This window comes from Portunus trituberculatus, chromosome 43 (assembly GCF_017591435.1).
Source record: "Portunus trituberculatus isolate SZX2019 chromosome 43, ASM1759143v1, whole genome shotgun sequence".
NCBI lineage: Eukaryota > Metazoa > Arthropoda > Malacostraca > Decapoda > Portunidae > Portunus > Portunus trituberculatus.
The window spans coordinates 9,168,399-9,188,772 of record NC_059297.1 but is presented as its reverse complement, the minus strand read 5'-3'; the positions used below and the strand labels follow the sequence as shown (position 1 = coordinate 9,188,772).

Genomic DNA, 20,374 nt, shown 5'->3' with positions numbered 1-20,374 from the left:
CCTGCTTCTCTGAGGGTGGTTTTAATTTAGCTTTCAGGTATAGTTGAAATACTACGTAGTTGGTTCAGACTGTGATGGATTTTTCTGTAGCTTCCCCCAAGTACTGATGTTAGATTGTACTGAATGTTTTGTACGAAGAAAACGATAGAAAATAACAGCCACTTCCATGAATCATCTCTCATTACTACTTGTTGAACTAAATATAAAGGAAGGACTTTTATGTAGTATTTGTTAATTTTTTTTTAATATCTTTATACGCAAATGTATGAGTTGATTATACGATTTTGATATTGAGGAGAGAGAAATTTCAATTTTTTTTTTTGCATTATTATTTTTATTTTTATTTTTATCATTTGCTACATCTGCCTCCACCATCACCACCAGCAACCACCTTTACCACCACCACCACTGCTATATCGTCACCAACTATTATTTTGACGATTAATTGAATCTGGAGGAAAGAGAGTGAGTTCCAGTGAGAGGCCACGTTGGGGGAGAGGGCGAGGATGGGGAGAGGAAGCTTGACCTCTCCACTCCCTCCTAAAAGAAAAGGAAAATAAAAGGGAGAATGCTGAATAAACTCGACGTCAAGTTTTCAGTTTTCTCCCCTCTCCCCTCGTGTCCTCTCCCCTCTCTTCCTCTCCCCTCCCTAGTCTTGAATTCATAAAACACGCAGCGGTCATCCGGATGCGAACGAGAGTTGGAGGAATAGAAGCAGAAGAGATGAGAGAGAGAGAGAGAGAGAGAGAGAGAGAGAGAGAGAGAGAGAGAGAGAGAGAGACATGCGCATGATGTCTTATTTTCTATTCTTTATTTTCCTAACCCATCTTTTTGTGTAGTATAATTTACGAGACAGTTTCACCGTTGTTGGTTTTCTCTTTTTTCGACGTGTCATGCATTACAGACACCAAGCAATACACAGAATTGAAGTGCTGATGGGACGACATATCTCTCCTCCCTCCCTTCCTGCTCCTGCTCCTGGCAAGCAGCGGGTAGCAAGTGAAGGAGGGAGGGAGGAAAGTGGGAGGGACAGTGGTGATAACATAGGAAGTGGAAAGAGGAAATGCGGACAAGAAATATGTCAGAGAGAGAGAGAGAGAGAGAGAGTCGGTGAAGAGGAAGAGAAAGAAGGAAAGTGGATGAAGACTGGTCGAGGAAGTTTCTTGGAGAGAGAGAGAGAGAGAGAGAGAGAGAGAGAGAGAGAGATATATGCTTGTTTGTGGTGGTACACACACACGCACACGCACACGCACACACACACGCACACACCAGTGAATTGCGGAAGTAAGAGTTAGTCAACAAGTGGAGGAAATTAGTGTCTTTTTACATCCCCATCTTACGTGTAGATGTTCCTTATGTTTCCATTAAATTAGCGGTTAAGTGTTCCTTTGTTGTGGGGAAGAAACGGTCGGCGGGGGCGGCGAGGAGTGGCGGGGGCAGGTGAAGGTGGCAGGTGTTTCTTGCTGGATGAAGAGAAGAGAAGAGAGGAGAGGGATAGGAAGGTAGGGGAGGGGAGGGAGAGGAGAGGAGGGAATGGAATGGAAGGGAAGGTCACTAAGGGTTGAAGGCGAGCATGCGTAGCGTTACCTTTATGCCAAGGAGGAATAGACATACAGAGCGATATACTCTTACATAACACATTTTCCGCGAATTCAATGACCTTCAGAGGCAGTTACCCACCATCCCCACTTCCCAACAAAGCTCTCGTGGGGTCACTATAGCACACTCTCTACCTTTAAGGGCGAACTCAACCCTCCGAAGGGCAGTACGGGGCGCCCTTGTGTAGCATCCTCCTCCTCCTCCTCCTCCTCCTCCTCCTCCTCCTCCTCCTCCTCCTCCTCCTCCTCCTCCTCCTCCTAGTCGTGTCCCCGCCACTGCCGCACCGACGCTGAATGGTCGGATTTGGTGGCACTGGAGGACGGAAGCTCTGAAAGGGCCATTTGTTAGGGCTCTCCGGCATTAACGTCCGCTATATTATATGGCGGGTTTGAGACTCACTCGTGGATTTTGCCCTCCCTCTACTCTCACCCGCCCACCCCTCCCCTCTCCTCCCCTCCCCTCCCCCTCCCCTCATGTGGTCCGTCAGTCTTCGCTTACGCCTCTCATCCCGCTCTATGTTCACCTGCCCATCCGTCGTCATTACCTTCAGCACTTACTCTCCCACCACTCATGCTTTTTCGCGCGTTCGTCTCTCTCTCTCTCTCTCTCTCTCTCTCTCTCTCTCTCTCTCTCTCTCTCTCTCTCTGACCCTCGTTATACATCACCATATCTCTAAACACCATCTCTCCACTTGTCGTAATTACTGCCACTGATCGTTACTCTCTAAACACACACACACACACACACACACACACACACACACACACACACACACACACACACACACACACACACACACACACACACACACACACACACGTGTAGAGATTGAATACGTAATAAAAATGCATGTTTTAAATGGTCTTGCGGCTTGATTACCATAAATGGAAGGACATAAGCAATTGGGAAGTACACTCTCTTGCACTCCTTGGAAGACGTGACACAAGAGAGGGGGGAGGACCAGGAAATTGTGACGTAGAGACCAGAGGGAGGTGAAGGGAAAGACGGAAGCGAGGGAGGTGAGATGTAAGGGACAGTTTGCTGATTACCTGAAGTGAAGGGTACCGTAGTGCTGGTGGTGGAAGGGATATTTTTGATGTCATTCTCCTCTCCTCTCCTCTCCTCTCCTCTCCTCTCCTCTCCTCTCCTCTTTTATCTTCTCTTCTTTCTCCTGTCCTTTTCCATTCATCATCTTCACATTATTTCTGCATCTTTCATCCTCTTTATCCTTCTTCTTTCTACTTTCCCTTGCTCCCTTGTTTCTTTTCCTCTCTTCTTCACTTCGTGGCATCCTCTTCCCTCATCCTTCACTCCTCTCTCTCACCCTCCTTCCCTCCCTCCATTCTTCCCTCTCCCCGACCTTCCGCGTCTTCGCTCCGTAATTCACTCAATCATTCAATCAACTGTGTTTTCATCTTAGCGATTTTTTCCTCTCTCCTGTTTGAGTTCTCAGGTTCAACCTCCTTCATCTGTCCTCTCTTTCCTTCCTTCCTCCTTCGTTCCTTTTTTCTTTCTATTTTTCTTTTATCCTTTCTTCCTTTTTCTATTTTCTATTATTCGTGCTTCCCCTTTCCTTCTTCCTCTTCTCGATCATCCTTGTCCCAGCCGTCCCTCTCTATCAATTCCCCGTCCTGTTTCCATCTCCCCAAACATTCTCTTTTCTTGCATCTCTCTCTCTCTCTCTCTCTCTCTCTCTCTCTCTCTCTCTCTCTCTCTCTCTCTCTCTCTCTCTCTCTCTCTCTCTCTCTCTCTCTCTCTCTCTCTCTCATTCCATCACCTCGAGTCCCACTTCCCGTACGAAGCATTTTTTTTTTCCCCTTCCCTTCACCTCAATGTCTTTAGCGATTTTTCCCCTCCGTTTCAAGATAAAGTTTGCTCTCACCACCTTCCTCCCCTTTTTTTCATTTTTTCTCGCTTTCTTTCCTGCTTTTCAACTTTTTCTTTCCTTCTCTTCCGTCTCGCCTCGTACGTACATTTTCGTTTCTTTATTTCCTTCCGTCTCCATTTCGTTTGTTTTTGCGATATCTTTTGACGTTTGACTGCTCGCTCGCTCTCTCTCTCTCTCTTTCATTTTCACTTGACTTTTTTTATTGTTATTATTTTTAATGTAACTTTCCTTCGTATTCGGCTTGTATACCTTTTCAAGTATCAAAAAAAGAAAAAAAATGGAGTTATAGAAGACTTAATATTCTCATCCCCCCTTGGTGTTATTTTTCCTCTCCTTATGTCCCAGCGCTCCTCCCCTAGCCCCCTCCACAGCCTCCGGTCCCTTCCCCGCCCCTCCCCCCACCCGTGTTCCTTTTCCTTCCTTTTTATGCTGGTTGAGATTGTTTTGATGAGAGGAATTAACTAGCTTTTGTTACGCTATACTTATTTTCCCCCGCGTCTGTTTTCCAGGTTTTAAAGTAACAATGTTTTTCGAGTCTCTTAAAGCCTGAATTTCTTATTAGGTCATCACTTATTATTTTTTTTTTTTTTACTTTTTGTTTGTAAGGTTGTGTAGCATAGTTCTTAAATTCTCTCTCTCTCTCTCTCTCTCTCTCTCTCTCTCTCTCTCTCTCTCTCTCTCTCTCTCTCTCTCTCTCTCTCTCTCTCTCTCTCTCTCTCTCTCTCTCTCTCTCTCTCTCTCTCATCTCTCTCTCCCCTTCACCATCTCGTCTCTCCCCCTTCACCATACCTCATACTCATTCATTCTTGTACTTTTACTGCTACCCCTTCAGCCCTTCTCTCCCTCCCCTCATTCAGCCTCCCCCTCTTCCAATTTCCACTTACCATTGTTACACCTTTAATCTTCGTGTGCTCTCCCTCACTCCTCTCTCTCTCTCTCTCTCTCTCTCTCTCTCTCTCTCTCTCTCTCTTCTCTCTTCTCTCCCTATTTTCTCTTAATATGATGTTACCTACCTTTTACATTTTCTAACCTCACTCTCATTTATTCTTCTCTTCTGCTTTACTCCTTCCTACCTTGCTTTATGTGGTGAGAGAGGGAGAGAGGGAGAGGGAGAGAATCAGTCAGTGTAGTATTTTTTTTTTCCACGCTATTCTTTCTCTCTCCATCCTTCCCTCTGTTGCCATTTTCACATACACTTCTAAACCCACTCCAGTCTTTGTGCAATTCTCTCTCTCTCTCTCTCTCTCTCTCTCTCTCTCTCTCTCTCGCTCTCTCTCGCTCTCGCTCTCGCTTCAGTGTTTTTGCCGTCTTCTCCATTCTTCCATCCACATATCTATCTGCATTCTTGTTTCCACTTCGCCTGCACACCTTCCTCCTCCCTCTCCACCTCTCAAGGCTGCAACTCACTCTCGCTACCACCACCACCACCACCACCACCACCCTCACAAACAGGTGTGCCGTGAGGATGTGTTGGTGACGCTGAGGGGATTGCCAGGATGCATGCTCTCATTTGCCTAATGTGGCAGATTACTGATACTTACCGCCTGACTCCCGGTTATCGTGCCTTTATATTATATTCTGTTGCTCTCGCACTACTGGTATGAACGTACAGTTGTTACTGCTATTGCTGTTGGCGGTAGTAGTGTTGGTTGGTGTTTCTGTGTTTTTCTGTTGTGTTTAGATTGTCATGTCTTCTCTAAGGCTTTTTGTTTGTTTGTTCATAATTTCCTTCCTCCCTCCCTCCCTCCTTCCCTCCCTCCCTCCCATCCATTGATCTCTTCCCTTCTTTTTTGGCCCAGCTGTTTTCTTATCTACTTTTCTTACTTCCTTCCTTCCTTCCTTCCTTCCTTCCTTCCTTCCTTCCTTCTTCCTTCTTCCTCTTCTCCCTCCATTATTACCTCACACCGTAACTCAACATCTCCATTATATATTTCCTCCCCTTACCAATTTAGACCCTCCCTCCTTCCTTGCATCTTTTTCTCTCCCCATCCTCCCTGCTTCCACTTTTGCAGCTCGCATCTTCTCTCATCCCTCTCTTTCTCCCGTCCCATTTTCTTTTTCCCTCTGCAGCCAATAGACAAGCAAAACAGATTAACAAACAGGAAAGGAGGCAAGAATTCAGCATAGAGTGAGCCTAGAAGCGGGTGGGTAGTAAATGTGTTAGGTGGAGGTGATGCTGGTGGTGGGAATAGAGGAGGAGGAACGAATCTCTCTCTCCCCGCCATCCCAACTCTGCGTTATGAATTCTGCCAAATTTATAGCCGTGGTGGAGGTGTTGATTAGGGGCGCTGCTATCCTGGTGGTGGTGGTGGTGGTGGTGGTGGTGGTGGGAAGGTAGGTTTAAGGTGTGGGAGTGTTGAGATGGCGAGGTGGTGGTTGGTTGGTAGGTAGGTGGTGGGTAAATGGTGTTAGTGGCAGTAATGATGGTTGAAAATTGGTCTATTAAGTTGTCTTGCCTTCTTGTTTTTCTTTTCCTTTGCGGGGTTGCTATGAGGCTTTAGTATACATGGTTTCTCATTTTCTTCTACATTCCCTTCTAGTGTCCAGGCTTTCCTTTCTCCACCGATCAGCTTAGAGATAGTTAAAGGCTTTGAGAACTGAAATGCCTTAGTTACCTTTGCTGTAATTCTGATTCCATCCATTTTTTTCCCCGCTTCCTATCCCCCACGACCTCTACTCCACTACCCTCAGTAATTCCAAGATCTTCGGAGGATGAAGAATCTTTTTTTCTCATTTTTTTGTCACTGTTTTCTAAGCCTAATTCTTTAGCTTCGGGGCCTCACTTGACTTCCAGAGAGGTAGGGAAAGGTAACTTGGGCTCTCTAGTTTGTGTGAGAGAGAGAGAGAGAGAGAGGCCAGAGAGAGACTGAGAGAGAGAGGAGCAGAGAGTGAGAGAGAGAGACGCCACGTCCCACACAGGAATACACCACCAGACCGACGGATCAGCCATGGTTTGGCTACCGTTGCCGTGTTGCTGCTGAGGCAAATGTGAGAAGACTGTCACCATGGTGGAGGTGACGCATCAGCAGGTGAAGCGATTATTGCGGGGCTGGACACACAGAAAGCTACCGGCCCTGATGACATCAGCCCGCACCTGCTGAAGCGATGCTCCCAGGAACTGGCTGCCCCTCTCACCCAAGTTCACAACTTGTGTACGGGAAAACGTCTGGCCTTCAGTGTGGAAGGAGGCTCGAGTAGTTCCTGCACACAAAAAGCTCCAGGACGGACCCAAAAAACTACAGACCCATATCCCTGTTGTCAGTGGTGGGTAAAGTGTTTGAGAGGGTCGTGGCAGAGGTGGTGTGTAGCCATCTCAAGGACAATGCCCTCCTCTCAGACCAACAGTTTGGGTTCAGACCTGGAAGGTCAACCTCCGACCTAATGATGCTTCTCACCAGGCAGTGGCAGGACGCCCTCGACGACGGCAAGGACACTATAGTGGTTGCTTTGGACATAGCTGGAGCTTTTGATAAAGTATGGCACAACGGATTACTGGAAAAGCTTCGTGCTAAAGGCATCCAGGGTGGCTTGCTACGACTCCTGGGAAATTACCTGCAGGACAGAAGCCTCAAGGTGGTTGTCAACGGGCAAACATCTGAGTCCCTGCCTGTGGAGGCATCAGTGCCACAGGGTTCAATTCTTGGCCCACCCTGTGGAATATCTACGTGGATGATCTTCTCCAGCTACTGCCAGGAGTCAAGGCCTATGCTGATGACTGCACCCTCTCCTATACCTATCCACGCCAGGACAGTGGGCGGGCTGCTGAGGCCATCAATCAGCAGCTACGAGTGATAGAGGAGTGGGTGCTCGCTGGCAAGTGACATTCGCGCCGGAGAAGACACAGGCAATGGTTGTCTCGGTCCCCAGCCGCCATGGCAGCAATGGCAGGAAAGTTGTCTTTGGCGTTGCTGCTCTCCCACCCAAGATGACGTCAAGATACTTGGAGTGGAGGTGGATCGAGGGCTGAGGTTTGACAGCCATGTCAAATCCATTGCCAAGAAAGCCTCTCACAGGATCTCCGCCTCAGAAGGATCGCCAGTTTCCTCGACAGGAAGGGGAGACTGCTGCTGTACAAGGCACAGGTGCGGCCCCACCTTGAGTACGCAGCTCTCCTGGATGTCCTGTGCCGCCACACACAGAAGGAGACTGGACAGCATCCAACGCCGCGCCATACGGCTAGTAGATGCTGCAATACCACCTCACCCAGAGCCTGAGCGTCCCTTGATTCACTGGAACACCGCAGAGATGTGGCGGCAATCGTAGTGTTCCATAAGGCACAGGTGCAAAGAGTGCCACATCTGGCAGGGCTGCGTCATCCTCTGAGAGTCACCGCACGGAGCACGAGAACGGTGCTCAATGGTGGTGACGCCGTAGAGGTGCCGCGATCCCACGGGTGTCAGCATCAACGCACCTTCGCAGGACGCGTCTCCAGGATGTGGAACTTGTTCACGGCCGCGGTGCCTCACGTCCAGGAGATGAACACACACAGTGTCAAACTGATGGCACATAAGTGGAGACAGACACTGCCAACTCCTCTGACACTCTTTGTGACGTGACACTCAGTGTAGTGCAGTGCGTGAATAGTGCTAGTGAAGTGAAAAGAACAGTGCTCCATTTACATGCTGACCATCTTGTATATTATCTATTTTTAAGTCTTGTAAATATTGTAGAGAAATAGATTGTAGTACCCTTAGAATAGGTAGCACACGACAGTGCGCCTTTGGGTACATGTTCTTCTGTATAAATTATGTTTAAATAAAAAAAAAAAAAAAAAAGAGAGAGAGAGAGAGAGAGAGAGAGAGAGAGAGAGAGAGAGAGAGAGAGAGAGAGAGAGAGAGAGAGAGAGAGAGAGAGAGAGAGAGAGAGAGAGAGAGAGAGAGAGAGAGAGAGAGAGAGAGAGAGAGAGGATACGTAAGAACGCCGCCTCCTTCCCCTGCTCTTCATGTAGGAAGGGGCGATGACTCCGGAAGACGCACGCAGTTGAGTACTGGCTTAGCTCACGTGTCCTCACGAAATGATACGAAGCTCCGCCTCTCAGTAGTTCATAGAAGTATATTGGACTGAACGTGGCAACTTGGCATGTCCAATCATCACGTGTTCGACCTCCCAGGAGATACACACACACACACACACACACACACACACACACACACACACACACACACACACACACACACACACACACACACCGTGATATGCAGATGTGTCGTATGGTACTCACTATAATGCCACTGAAGCACGCAACAATTCGTCCACATCAGACAGCCGTGTGTCCGTCCAACACTACCTACCCTACTCCGTTTTTACCTACAACGCAGTGTGTGTGTGTGTGTGTGTGTGTGTGTGTGTGTGTGTGTGTGTGTGTGTGAGAGAGAGAGAGAGAGAGAGAGAGAGAGAGAGAGAGAGAGAGAGAGAGAGAGAGAGAGAGAGAGAGAGAGAGAGAGAGAGAGCGCACCTTAGCTTGGGTTGTCTTGAGAACGCTGCCAGTTGTACCCTTATGCAAATAGAACAGTACAAGTAAATAGCAATAAAGGTGCAGCTGCTCGCATGACCTCTTCGTGTTGGTTGATGTCTTGGAGTATTTCCCTAGAGCGTTTTTCGTAGCGGAGTTCCTCAAAGTGACAGCACCAAGTCCCTCAGTTCCCGCTCAACAATAGCTCGCCCATTCTTGTGTGTACTCCACTCGGATTTTGTATCTTTCGATACTCAATATGACTGACTTGCGAAAGGGTTACATTAATATTACCGTGTTTCCTAGAAAAATTGCAATTTATGTTCAAAATTTTCAAAAAAAAAAAAATAAACATAAAGAAGTGTTGGATGATTGAGCAGCACCAGCAGTCCCGCCTTTGGCCCAGGAAGTGCACCCCCGCCCTACTCCCCTGCCGCCCTCCCAGCAGCCCCTCGCACCTGGCATTTCCTACCCCCTTCCCACGCACACCGCCTCCAGTTTTCACCGTTGGTATAATTTGAATTATTATCCATTTTTTTTTCTGGCACACTTTCTCGCTCAAGGTTTGCGAGTTGTTACGTCTGCATTGTATGAATGAAGGAGAAAAGTGGGGGTAAAACATTGCATGTCCCCCCCCACCACTTTTTTTTTCTCTCTAGCTCTCTCAATACAGGAAAGTTGGTTGTAGGAAAGGGTGGAGGTAGTAGTTAGCGGAGGGACTTGAGAAAAGGTGGAGTGTTGGGATGTTATCGGAAATGACAAAGTCTGTGTAAAGACGGCGGGCGTGCGTGCCGCGGTGGGGGCAAGAAGGCCCCGCATGGGACTCTTGTACACGCACGGCCCCAATATTGACCTCTCCTGCAGTGCCCCTCTCCTTACACACACACACACACACACACACACACACACACACACACACACACACACACACACACACACACACACACACACACACACACACACACACACACACACACACACACACACACACACACACACACACACACACACTCTTCTTCATCCTCTCCTTTCTGCTTTGCTATCCTATTCTTCTACTATTAACTTACGTCATTTCTCCTCGTGAGGACTGCAATATCTGTTGTGGCCTGTTTTTCTATGTAACTCCTCTCCTGACGTAAGTTGTCTCATCCCCGCTAATCTTTGAATACCAACAAGGTAAGATTATATAATCAGCCTCATTATTTGTAAATCGAATTTTATTGATTTTTTTTATGTATTGTATTCTTACATAATATCTATCAGCCTATTATCTTCATGTTTAATAGTGTCGTGTTACTATGTTGTATAATCCGATCCAAAAAAATTCTTGCCTGCACCGATATTGTGTTCCTGCCAGTAGTGTGCATCCATGGTCGCTGGGTGTGTCCCCCACCTTTGTCAATGGTGAGTCATTCTGCGACCTTGTTAGTCGTGGTGCGTGACGCCGGTAGAGTTGCGTCACGAGGCCAGCGGTGTCCTGTCCTCCCTGAGACTCGCTGAAGGTAGATCAAGAGCATGGTCAGATTATTCACACGGAACTGGAATGAAAACTTGTGTTGCAGTACAAGACAACGTGATGCCACATGACCTAGCACTCGAGCCTCCTCGCCTGGCTTTTGTTTGCTCGGGAGGAGGGAATGGAAGAGACACGTAGAAAAGGGTTGGTAAACCTCGCACATACATCTATTTGTCTATTTACTTTCAAGGATAAGAATGAGGGAAACTGAAAGTAGTGGGATTTTAATTTTGAAGGGCGTAGCTACAAGGTAGAGAGAATGGATTTCACTATTGAATTATGAGCGTCAGGTCTTGTGTGCGTTATAGTTTGATGCAAACATGTTTGTTTTTCTATGGATAGTATGTCAGCTTAGAAAATCAGTGGTTCATTTCTAACCCGAGTTGTAACAGCACACGTGCTAGCGGACTAGACTTGGTGACATCGGTCCTGGCTATCCAAAAGTAACTATATACAATGAAAGAGGTGGATTGCCATTCTCATACCGATTAGAGTGTGCCCGCGGACAAGGAGGGCAGGGAAGTGACCTCATGCCCCGAACGTGAGGTCAGGGTACGCAGCGAGGCCACATTCCTCTGAGGAGGATGCGGAGCTGGTTGAGGTCACAGGCCAGCGATGGTAGGGAAGTTTTTTTTCTCTCTCTCTTATGTCAACAGCATTACAGACGGGAGCACAGCGTTGGAAAAGACTTGTCCCTGTACCTTTGGCTCCGTTGTCAGATAATGTCAGAGTCCCTTTCATTGTAAACACTGTCAGAAGATATTAGTGTTGATGTAGGTTGAGGTAGAGGTTGTTTACCATCAACAACGCCTAGGGTGGGGTGGTGAGGGATGCCGGAGAGCGGCGCGGCGCAGGGCTAAGCTGAGCTGCTTGGCCCCAACCTACCCATGAGTACCCCTTCCTCCCTTCCCACCTTCGTTCATCCACTTTGGCCCCCCTCCCCTATACCTCTTCCCTGGCCGAGGTCACGTGACTCGGCCGGCCACCTCCCTCCCTTCCCTCTTCGGCTCTCCCTGTCTCATCACTATCGACTTCTTCCTCCCATATGGGCGGCACACACCTGGTCCCTCCTCCCGGCTGGTGACAACCCCTTAGGAAGTTTTAATGGTACTGTGTTGAGAACTTCTGAACCACAAGGGTAGCGCATTTAAAGTTACAGCGACCACTCTCTGGTTCTGTTTCCTCTTCCCGCCTGTAATTCGTCATTTAGGTGAGCGGTGGTTATGATGCAACAACCACTGTGTTCCTTCCTCGTGGTCAAAGGGATAACTAGGGATTGTTGGTTCTTACCCCTGTTAATAGAGAACTCACTAGCATCGTCGCCAGAGTAATTTATCATACCTGTCAAAGTAATAACTAATTCGGTTACAAGATGATATTTAAAAGTTTGAAGATGTACATTAATCTGCCGTGTTATTAGAGTATAAGACAAAAGTTGTTGGGTTGTTGGGGTTGTAGCACTACACGCGAAGTTTTTTTTCGTTTCGAGGCGGCTCGATACAATGAGGCTTTATTAGAGTTTCGTATCTTTTCTTCTCGAATAGTTATGAAAAGGACTCTGAAGGGAAACATGCTCAATTACTAGTGTATTTTCAGCAGTTTGAGGCGGAATATATATATATATATATATATATATATATATATATATATATATATATATATATATATATATATATATATATATATATATATATATATATATAATGTAGAGAATATAGGTGCCCTTTTGAGGGTGTCAAACTTCCAAACATTCTGAGCTCCACTGTCAGGATGGTTTGTTTGTATATGTATATGTTACGAGGTGGTAACAAAAGAGTTACCAGTACAGGAGCTGAAAATAAGCTTGGCCAAGCCATATTACAAAGGTCCATCAACCTCCTTGTGGAAGATTGAACTTGCGTGGTGTGATGGTCGGATCCAAGGAGCTAACCACCCTTGCAGCCATCGTTTTTTTTTTTAATTATCACTTTACCAAAGACCGTGATTCAGCATCGTTTAACAGTTAGACAGCATCTTCACTTATACGATCTGCACTAAAGACTGTGATTCAGTATCAGTAACAGTTTGACAGCATCTTCACTTGTACGATCTGCTAGTTCACGAGGTCCTGTTTTGTGGGGAGGCCGTTGGGAGACTTGAGAGTTGTGTAGCGGAAGGCCTGGGGCAGAGGGAAGGGACGGCGACGGTGGTGGTGTGTTCGCTTTCCTTCTTTCTCGCCTTCTCTTCGTGACGGGTTCAATTTCAGACTTTAGAGAGGAACATCTTCACGTGCTGTTCAACCTTTGCATGAGGTTTACCAAAGCAATTGAATGTGTGGTGCAAACATTTATTCAGAGAAACGTGAAGATCGCTGGTTTGCGACGGCGGTGGAAGAGACGTGACAAAGACTGAGGAATATTTCTGCCGTATGGACCTCTTTAATCTTTCTAAACCAGCAAGAAACCACGTAGGTCACAAGTGTAGTGCAGTAAACACAAGAACGGTGTGTGTGTGGCGTGGTGGTGGCGGTGAGTAGTAGCGTGGTGGCGGCGGCGGGATTGGTGGTTGGTGACGGAGGGTGGGAGGGGTAGAGGAGGAGGGGTGAGGCTAGGAGGAGCGGCGAGGTGTGTGTGCGTCGCACACTCGCCGCGTCTCTCTCGCCCGCGCCGCACACTCACACTCACAGACTATCCCACTCACCACCAGGCAACCCTCACGTCAACACCATCCACTTATTTTTCCAACGAAATCGCCAGCGTGGATTTATTTACACCAGTGACATCATAAGAAATCGAGTAAGTGTCTCAGTGTTTGTGTAGTGAAGTAGTGTGAAGCTTTTGGAAGCGTGCGCAGGTATGATCTGGCCGCGCATGTGTGCCCCTGCCGATGGTGCTGCCACAACCACCACCTCCCTCCACCACCCACCACCCACCAGTCATTACCACTACCACTACTACCACCACCACCACCACCACTACTACAGCTACTAGTACAATTACTGTGATGCCGCTTACAACACCCATCAGCAACGATTATTGAAGCAATGACATTAACAAGTGGCAAATTGGAAGTTTTCCTATCGTGCTTTCATTGCATCTGGAGGAAGCGTGCAACACCTGTTGATCTACTTGTGCCTTAGTTGAATCTGACTGATTGGTGCACTCTGGAATCTTGGAGGCGCCACGTGTTCATTCCGTATTGCACCACCTCCATGACGTGACGTTACCTTCGCTCGGGGAGAAACTGTGATGTGGTGAATTCGTGTGTGTGTGTGTGTGTGTGTGTGTGTGTGTGTGTGTGTGTGTGTGTTGTGTTGATCTGCCATATGTTTCCGGCCTGTGTTTATCCCACTACAGCGAACACGTGTGAATGGTTGCAATAACAATAGTAGTGCGTGGATACGCCCTACTGTAGTGCAGCTATACAGCGCCTTTCAGGAAAGATTGTGTGCCACCCTACACAGAATTAGGCAGAGGCAGTGGTGTGGGTGGTATCGTTCGGGCGAGTCATGGTCGGCTGCCGGGGAATGAGGAGGGGCCCTTGAGGGGAGGGAGAGTAGAGAGAGCCCTAGGGAATACAGCAGGAGGGGGTTAGGGGAGCCAGGGTGTGAGGGGGGAGGAAGAACCCACATCCTCCTGACTCATTCCTCCTCCCGCGAATGGTGTCAGTTATTGATGTTTTGTTCATAGAATTTATTTTTGCGTTCTAGCTGACAACTTTTTGAATTTGGCGCCAGGCGTGGGATTACTTGAGTGCCTAGGCTGGAGATGTGTTTTTTTGAGTCGAAGGGAGAACAAGGAAAGCTTTCATGGAGGCAGGAAGACCGGGCGGAGGAGGCCACGCGGGGATGCAAACAACCTCGGAGGGGGAAGACATGCGGGGTGAGGTCTGATGGGCCAGGGGAGGGTTGGGGTGGGATATGAATAGAAGAGGCAGGGGGAGGGGCGAGTAATTGTATTGGGGGTAGTGGTAAGGACGGAGTGGGGGACAGTAGGAGGAGGTAGGGATGGAAGACTGACGTTCAGGTGACGTTCTTCAGAAAGGGGCTCCATGGGAATTAGCCTTTATGCTCTCTCTCCCTTCCCCCTCCCCTCCCCTCCCCACTCTCTCCCTTCTCCCTTATTCTCCCTCTCTCCTGGCCTCTCCTTTCCTAGCCCTCTTGAAAACCCTCCCTTCCCACTTCTCCCCTAGCGTCTCGCCCCTCTTCCTGTCCCACCACCACCAGGGCCGCGGTCGTCATGGCTGCCGAGGGTAATCACCAAGCCCGGTGGTGCGTCGAGTTGCCGCTTTTGCCATAACAAAACTACCTGCAGTGCGCGACATTATTGGTAGTAGCGCAAGGCTGCGGCGACTTGCTTGTTTTCTGTCTCTTCCTTTCATCAGCAGAGGAGTAAGAGTCTCGTTTCTCATCGCTGGCATTTTTCCTTGGTTGGTGATCAGTTCGTTCTCAGCCGTCCTGGACGCCGCACAAACTTTACTGGATGTCTTCTGTCTTTTCGCTTGTTGATTTTCACTAGACAATCTTAATTGTTAGGGAAGTTTATTTATTTTTTAGTTTGAAATCAACTCACTATATACATTGTAACGGTTTAATGACATGCAAGCCACGTAAATATTTGTCTCCAATAATAAACCCATAGGAAAAAAAAAAAACTGGTGTTCCTGCATAGGCTGCCGTTTCCGTGACAAATTAGAGTGCATAACATCAGGAGGTATGATATGTATATTTTTTTTTAGTAATTCACGAAGAATGAAATAAAGCTTTTGTGGCCTGCACTGCGACTCTGTTCGTAAACACACCAAAAAATTACTCGATAGTCAGCACGTAGTAAAGGAAATACTAAAGGTTGTGTGTGGTGCTAACTTGTACTTAGCCTCTCTCTCTCTCTCTCTCTCTCTCTCTCTCTCTCATTGCTTAGTTGCTTGGCTTTCCGCTTGAAAATCGCTCCAAGATACTACACAAAAGTTCTCTTCGTCTGTTGTTTGGCATATTTCCTCCCTTTAGCACTCCATTTAACACTACTCTGCTACTTTACACAACACACTGCCACCACAATTACTCGGGCCCGCCTCCCTACCATCAGCGCCACATGTTTGCTCACCTGAGGCCTCCACCACCTGGCCGGGACGTTAATTGAGAGGATGTTGATGTCGGGAGAACCGTTGATTTATTGGATTTGCCTCTTCTGAAATTCGAGGATGAAGAGGGAAGAGGCTGGCGTGCAAAGGTGTAGATGAGTGAGGCAGTGAAGAGTACTCTTAGCGGTAACTTTCATGTGAAGGGGGTGAGTGCGGGTCCTTGATTTGTGCCTGCATACCTTTGCTTGAGCAGCAAGTCCTACCACCTGTTAATGGCTGGTTTTCATCAGAGGGCGTTTATAGATTGTTCGACGTCTTGCTTTGTAATGATTCATAGTGGCTTTTGTGTTCACGCCTGGTGAGGAATGTTTCGAGGTGCTTGAGTGGCGTCAGTCAGGGCGCTGGTTGCTCTTCACGAGGATTTCACTCCGAGAGCTTTGTTTGGGCTGATGGGAATGATAAAAGTAGAGTGGCTGGAGGACGGGGAAGGGAGGCAGGTGTGCGAATGGGGTGAGGTGCGAGAGGTGGGTAGGTGAGGTGCCTTGTGCCTCAGAGCGTCGTCACGTTTCTCCTTCCAGATATTGAAAATCTATAAGCAGTTTACTTTTAAGAAGGGAAAGGAGAGGATGGAGGGATAATTGTCACTTAGGCGACATTTTCGCCTTCTTGTTTAGGAAGCACAGTGTTCGCAATTTAAGTCACCATCCGTTTCCTCATTTTCATCTTTTTCCTCTTTCGAATGTATCAAAGGTACCTCCCCGCGGTGCCTCGTCCAAGGAAACCCGCCGCCCTCCGCGCCCAAACTCCCCTTCTACTTCAACATTGATCCCGCTTCTCCGTCCTCCACCTTAGATGTTCTTTATAGTTAATCATGGAGGCCTCGGGTTGCTGTATGGCGGATACCAGAGACCCTCGTTATTGAAGTCGAAGCCATATGGGAGGTTGTATAGGAAGAGGAGGGGGTTGTGTGGGATAGAGAGTAGCAAGGTAGGGAGAGAGTGGGAGAAGAGAAGAGGTTGGGATTTAGTAAGGGTAGGCGGTCACAGAGCCTCAATACTTCTCATTCCCTCCCTCTCATTTCAGCTCATTAACCTCCTTCATGCTCATTACCTGTATCGTGTTTCAGCAGCGCCATGGCTCTGAATACGTGCCTGCACCCTTCCACCCCAATTCCCCATTCACCTGTATTTTTAACTTGCCATTCATTCTCTCGCCACACACACACACACACACACACACACACACACACACACACACACACACACACACACACACACACACACACACACACACACACACACACACACACACACACACACCTTTCACCACCACTTGTTTCCTCTTTCTTTCATCATCCCTTGTCTATGTGGTGTATTTTCCTTTTGTCTTCTGTCCCACTTGAAAATTCTCTTATTCGCTAACTTATGTCTCGTCAAGGGTTTCCAGGCCGCCTCCCAGCTGCTGCTTTGTGGACATGCCGTGTCTGGTGGTGTTATTGGTTGCCCTTATCTTGTTTATTTTCTGGCTCTTCATGTTTTCTGTTACTTGTTGTGTTATCTTGTGTTTATTTACTAAGCCATTCTCTCTCTCTCTCTCTCTCTCTCTCTCTCTCTCTCTCTCTCTCTCTCTCTCTCTCTCTCTCTCTCTCTCTCTCTCTCTCCCCGTCTGCCTTGGGAGGGAAATGTGGCTTGGAATTCTTTAGGAGGTCGAGAAAGAAACCTTTTTTTTTTTTCTCTCCCTTCCTTACCCTCTTTTTCTCCCTTACTCTTCTCCACTTGCTTTCCTTCCCCCAATTTCGTTCGCTTGCTCATTTACTTGGCTTGTTTCGGTTGGCGGGCGCCCTTTCACGGCTTGCTTTAGGACCACCCTGTGTTCTTAATTAGTTGGCACTGTAGGCTCGAGTGGTGAGGTGTGTTGTCGGTGAATGATGGTGTGTGTGTGTGTGTGTGTGTGTGTGTGTGTGTGTGTGTGTGTGTGTGTGTGTGTGTGTGTGTGTGTGTGTGTGTGTGTGTGTGTGTGTGTGTTCCCTCCCTTCCTCCCTCTTTCTTGTCTCGGTGATGGATTTGTTTCTTTTGTACTCTCGTTTATATACGTCGTTTTTTTTTTTTTTTTTTTTTTTTTTTTTTGCCTTCCTCTACTACTACTACTACTACTACTACTACTACTACTACTACTACTACTACTACTACAACAACATATTGACTGACTACACTAACCTTACCTCCTCCTCCTCCTCCTCCTCCTCCTCCTCCTCCTCCTCCTCCTCCTCCTCCTCCTCTTTGTCCTTCTCTTTCCCTCCATGAATCGTGATGATTTGAGGTCGCGTTTCATCTTAACTTTATCCTGACACCCCTTTTTTTCGGCGGTGATGAGTGTGTACCACGAAGGGCTAGCGTGAACGTGGCGGCGGCTGGGGAGCAACACATTACACGGGGCAGCCACGAGACGGCTGGCGAGGCAGGTAGAAAGAAGACAGACGGCGGCACCTTGGAGAATCGATCATGTTGGTTGAGAGACGTCGCCTTCTCTCTTTCTAATCTCTCTCTCTCTCTCTCTCTCTCTCTCTCTCTCTCTCTCTCTCTCTCTCTCTCTCTCTCTCTCTCTCTCTCTCTCTCTCTCTCTCTCTCTCTCTCTCTCTCACCTAAGAGCATCATTGGTGCTCCTCTTTCTCTCCTCCTCATCCCTTAGGGCTTTAGTGGGTGCTGTGTGGAAAGGCAGGAGAGCAGAGCTAGTCAGACAGACGGGAGCTTCCTAATGAGGAAAGACGAACTCCAGGGGTTATGTACTTTTCTCTTTCTCGATTTTAATATTTATGCCTAGAGAGAGAGAGAGAGAGAGAAGAGAAAGAGAGATTATTTTCTCCTTACAGCATAATTTTGTTTGTTTTTATCAGGAAATCTTTGTGTAACTTCCAAATATTCCCGTGAAGTTAGCTTTGGAAATATTGAAGCTTTTCATGGTTTACTTGAGCTGGAATGGGTAATTAATGAGAGCTACGATAATGATGAGCTAAAGGTTAAAAGATCCGGTAATTAAGCTCCCGTTTTTTCCCTCATTTTCGTTTCCCTGCCGTGTACATACAAGGGAAAGAGGAGAGAGGAATGGAATGGAGTGGAGTGCTGCGGGGATGGGTGGGGAGAGAGAGAAAGAGGAGGGGGAAGGGGTGGATGAGTACGACAGCCTGGAGTGGATGGAGTACCGTACAAACTGTTGGTTTCTCCATTGTTTACAAGTTTCGTCTTGGCCCATATGGCGTTGGTAGTCGGCCACCCACCCCAGTCTTACTTCTTCCTCCCATTCCTTTCCCCCTCTGGTTGCTCCTCTCCTCTCCCTTCCCCGTCACCTTCAGCCAGATATCCCATCTGCTGGCCGACATCCCCCACCCCGCCCTTGGCATTTGTTCTTTCACACGTTGCTTGCCTTCCCTTCGCCCGACTGACTACATCATCATCCTCGTGTTGATCCGCGCTCCCATCCTTTGCTTTTGAACCCCACTCCGTACAGCCTTTATAAACATACCTCTCCCGTGCCACTGTTCCCTACAGCAGCTCTTCGCAAACCGTCTTCCCATCTACACACACACACACGAGCACGCGCGCGCACACACACACACACACACACACACACACACACACACACACACACACACACACACACACACACACACACACACACACACACATATACACACACACACACACATTCTCGTCCTCTCTTTAATTTTACCTCCCGTGTCACTCACCCCAGTCCTTAAGCACATGAGTCTCTCTCTCTCTCTCTCTCTCTCTCTCTCTCTCTCTCTCTCTCTCTCTCTCTCTCTCTCTCTCTCTCTCTCTCTCTCTCTCTCTCTCTCTCTCTCTTTTTCATAAACATCGTCACGGTCAAAGCCTGACGAATGTTGCTGTATCAAGCGGTCGCGTTAGCACCACCTCAGCCTCTCCACCACTCACCCACACAGCCGGTACCCTCCCCTACCACACTGCCCTCTAGCAAATCACTCCCCACTCCCCCCTTCAGCCTGCCTGGCGCGTGACACTTGCACACCGAAGGAGGAGGATCTCGAGAGGATATATTCGTGGTAAAGTTTCGGACAGGGTGATGTGTGGGATGGCGTGCTGTGAAGGCCAATAGATGGAAGCCAATGAGAATCTAGTAGCCAGTCGCCAATGTGTGTGTGTGGGTCTGAAGTTCAATGTTCGTGAGCTGAAGAGAGCGCCAGAGCGGGAAGTCAGGTAGCGAGGATCGGGAGGAAGAGGAGGAGAGTTAAGTGCGGCGTGGGAACAAGTAACGACGGGAGCACATGCAAGCAGTGAGTGGTGTGTCACCGGGAAATACACGAGCCATGCTGATGTTCGCTCACCGCCTACCATTAATTGATTGCTGGTGGCTTTTTGGGTTAAGTTAGTCCTGTGGTGCTGCAAAACATGGGGGAAAAAGACACACGGGGGTGAAAAAAATGTAATTGCCCATGGAAACACACACACACACACACACACACACACACACACACACACACACACACACACACACACACACACACACACACACAGTGAGTGAGTGAGTGAGTGAGTGAGTGAGTGAGTGAGTGTGTGTGTGTGTGTGTGTCCCGTCGCCACTACCTTCCGTCGGTAGCAGCTGTCTGTACTAATGGTGGAGTTGGACGAGGGAGAGGGGCAAGCTGTGGGAGGGGTGGGGGGTGTTAGAGGGAGAACACTGGCGCCACCACCCGCTTGGCTTACAGGTATACATACACCTGGGAAAGAATAAAAACGGAAGGTAGAGAGGCAGCCAGGTTAAAATGTAGAGCTTCGTGTGTGTGTGTGTGTGTGTAATTCACCTCGGTTGCCTACTGGTCACCCAT

At 48.1% G+C, this 20,374-nt stretch overlaps 1 protein-coding gene across 24 annotated transcripts in view; it reads left to right on the top strand.

The window, feature by feature from the left end:
* Nucleotides 1-20,374, top strand: part of LOC123518130 (polypyrimidine tract-binding protein 1-like) — a 256,907-nt gene that overhangs the window by 56,915 nt on the left and 179,618 nt on the right. For 8 of the 24 annotated variants that reach the window (XM_045278782.1, XM_045278787.1, XM_045278784.1 and 5 more), the window contains exon 1: nucleotides 13,085-13,229. The exons of 5 other annotated variants lie outside the window; for them this stretch is intronic. The gene's annotated coding sequence lies outside the window, so the exon portion shown is untranslated. Of the gene's footprint in view, nucleotides 1-13,082; nucleotides 13,230-20,374 lie in introns of those variants that run through there. 11 more of the 24 variants (XM_045278774.1, XM_045278768.1, XM_045278776.1 and 8 more) reach the window with 4 other exon arrangements.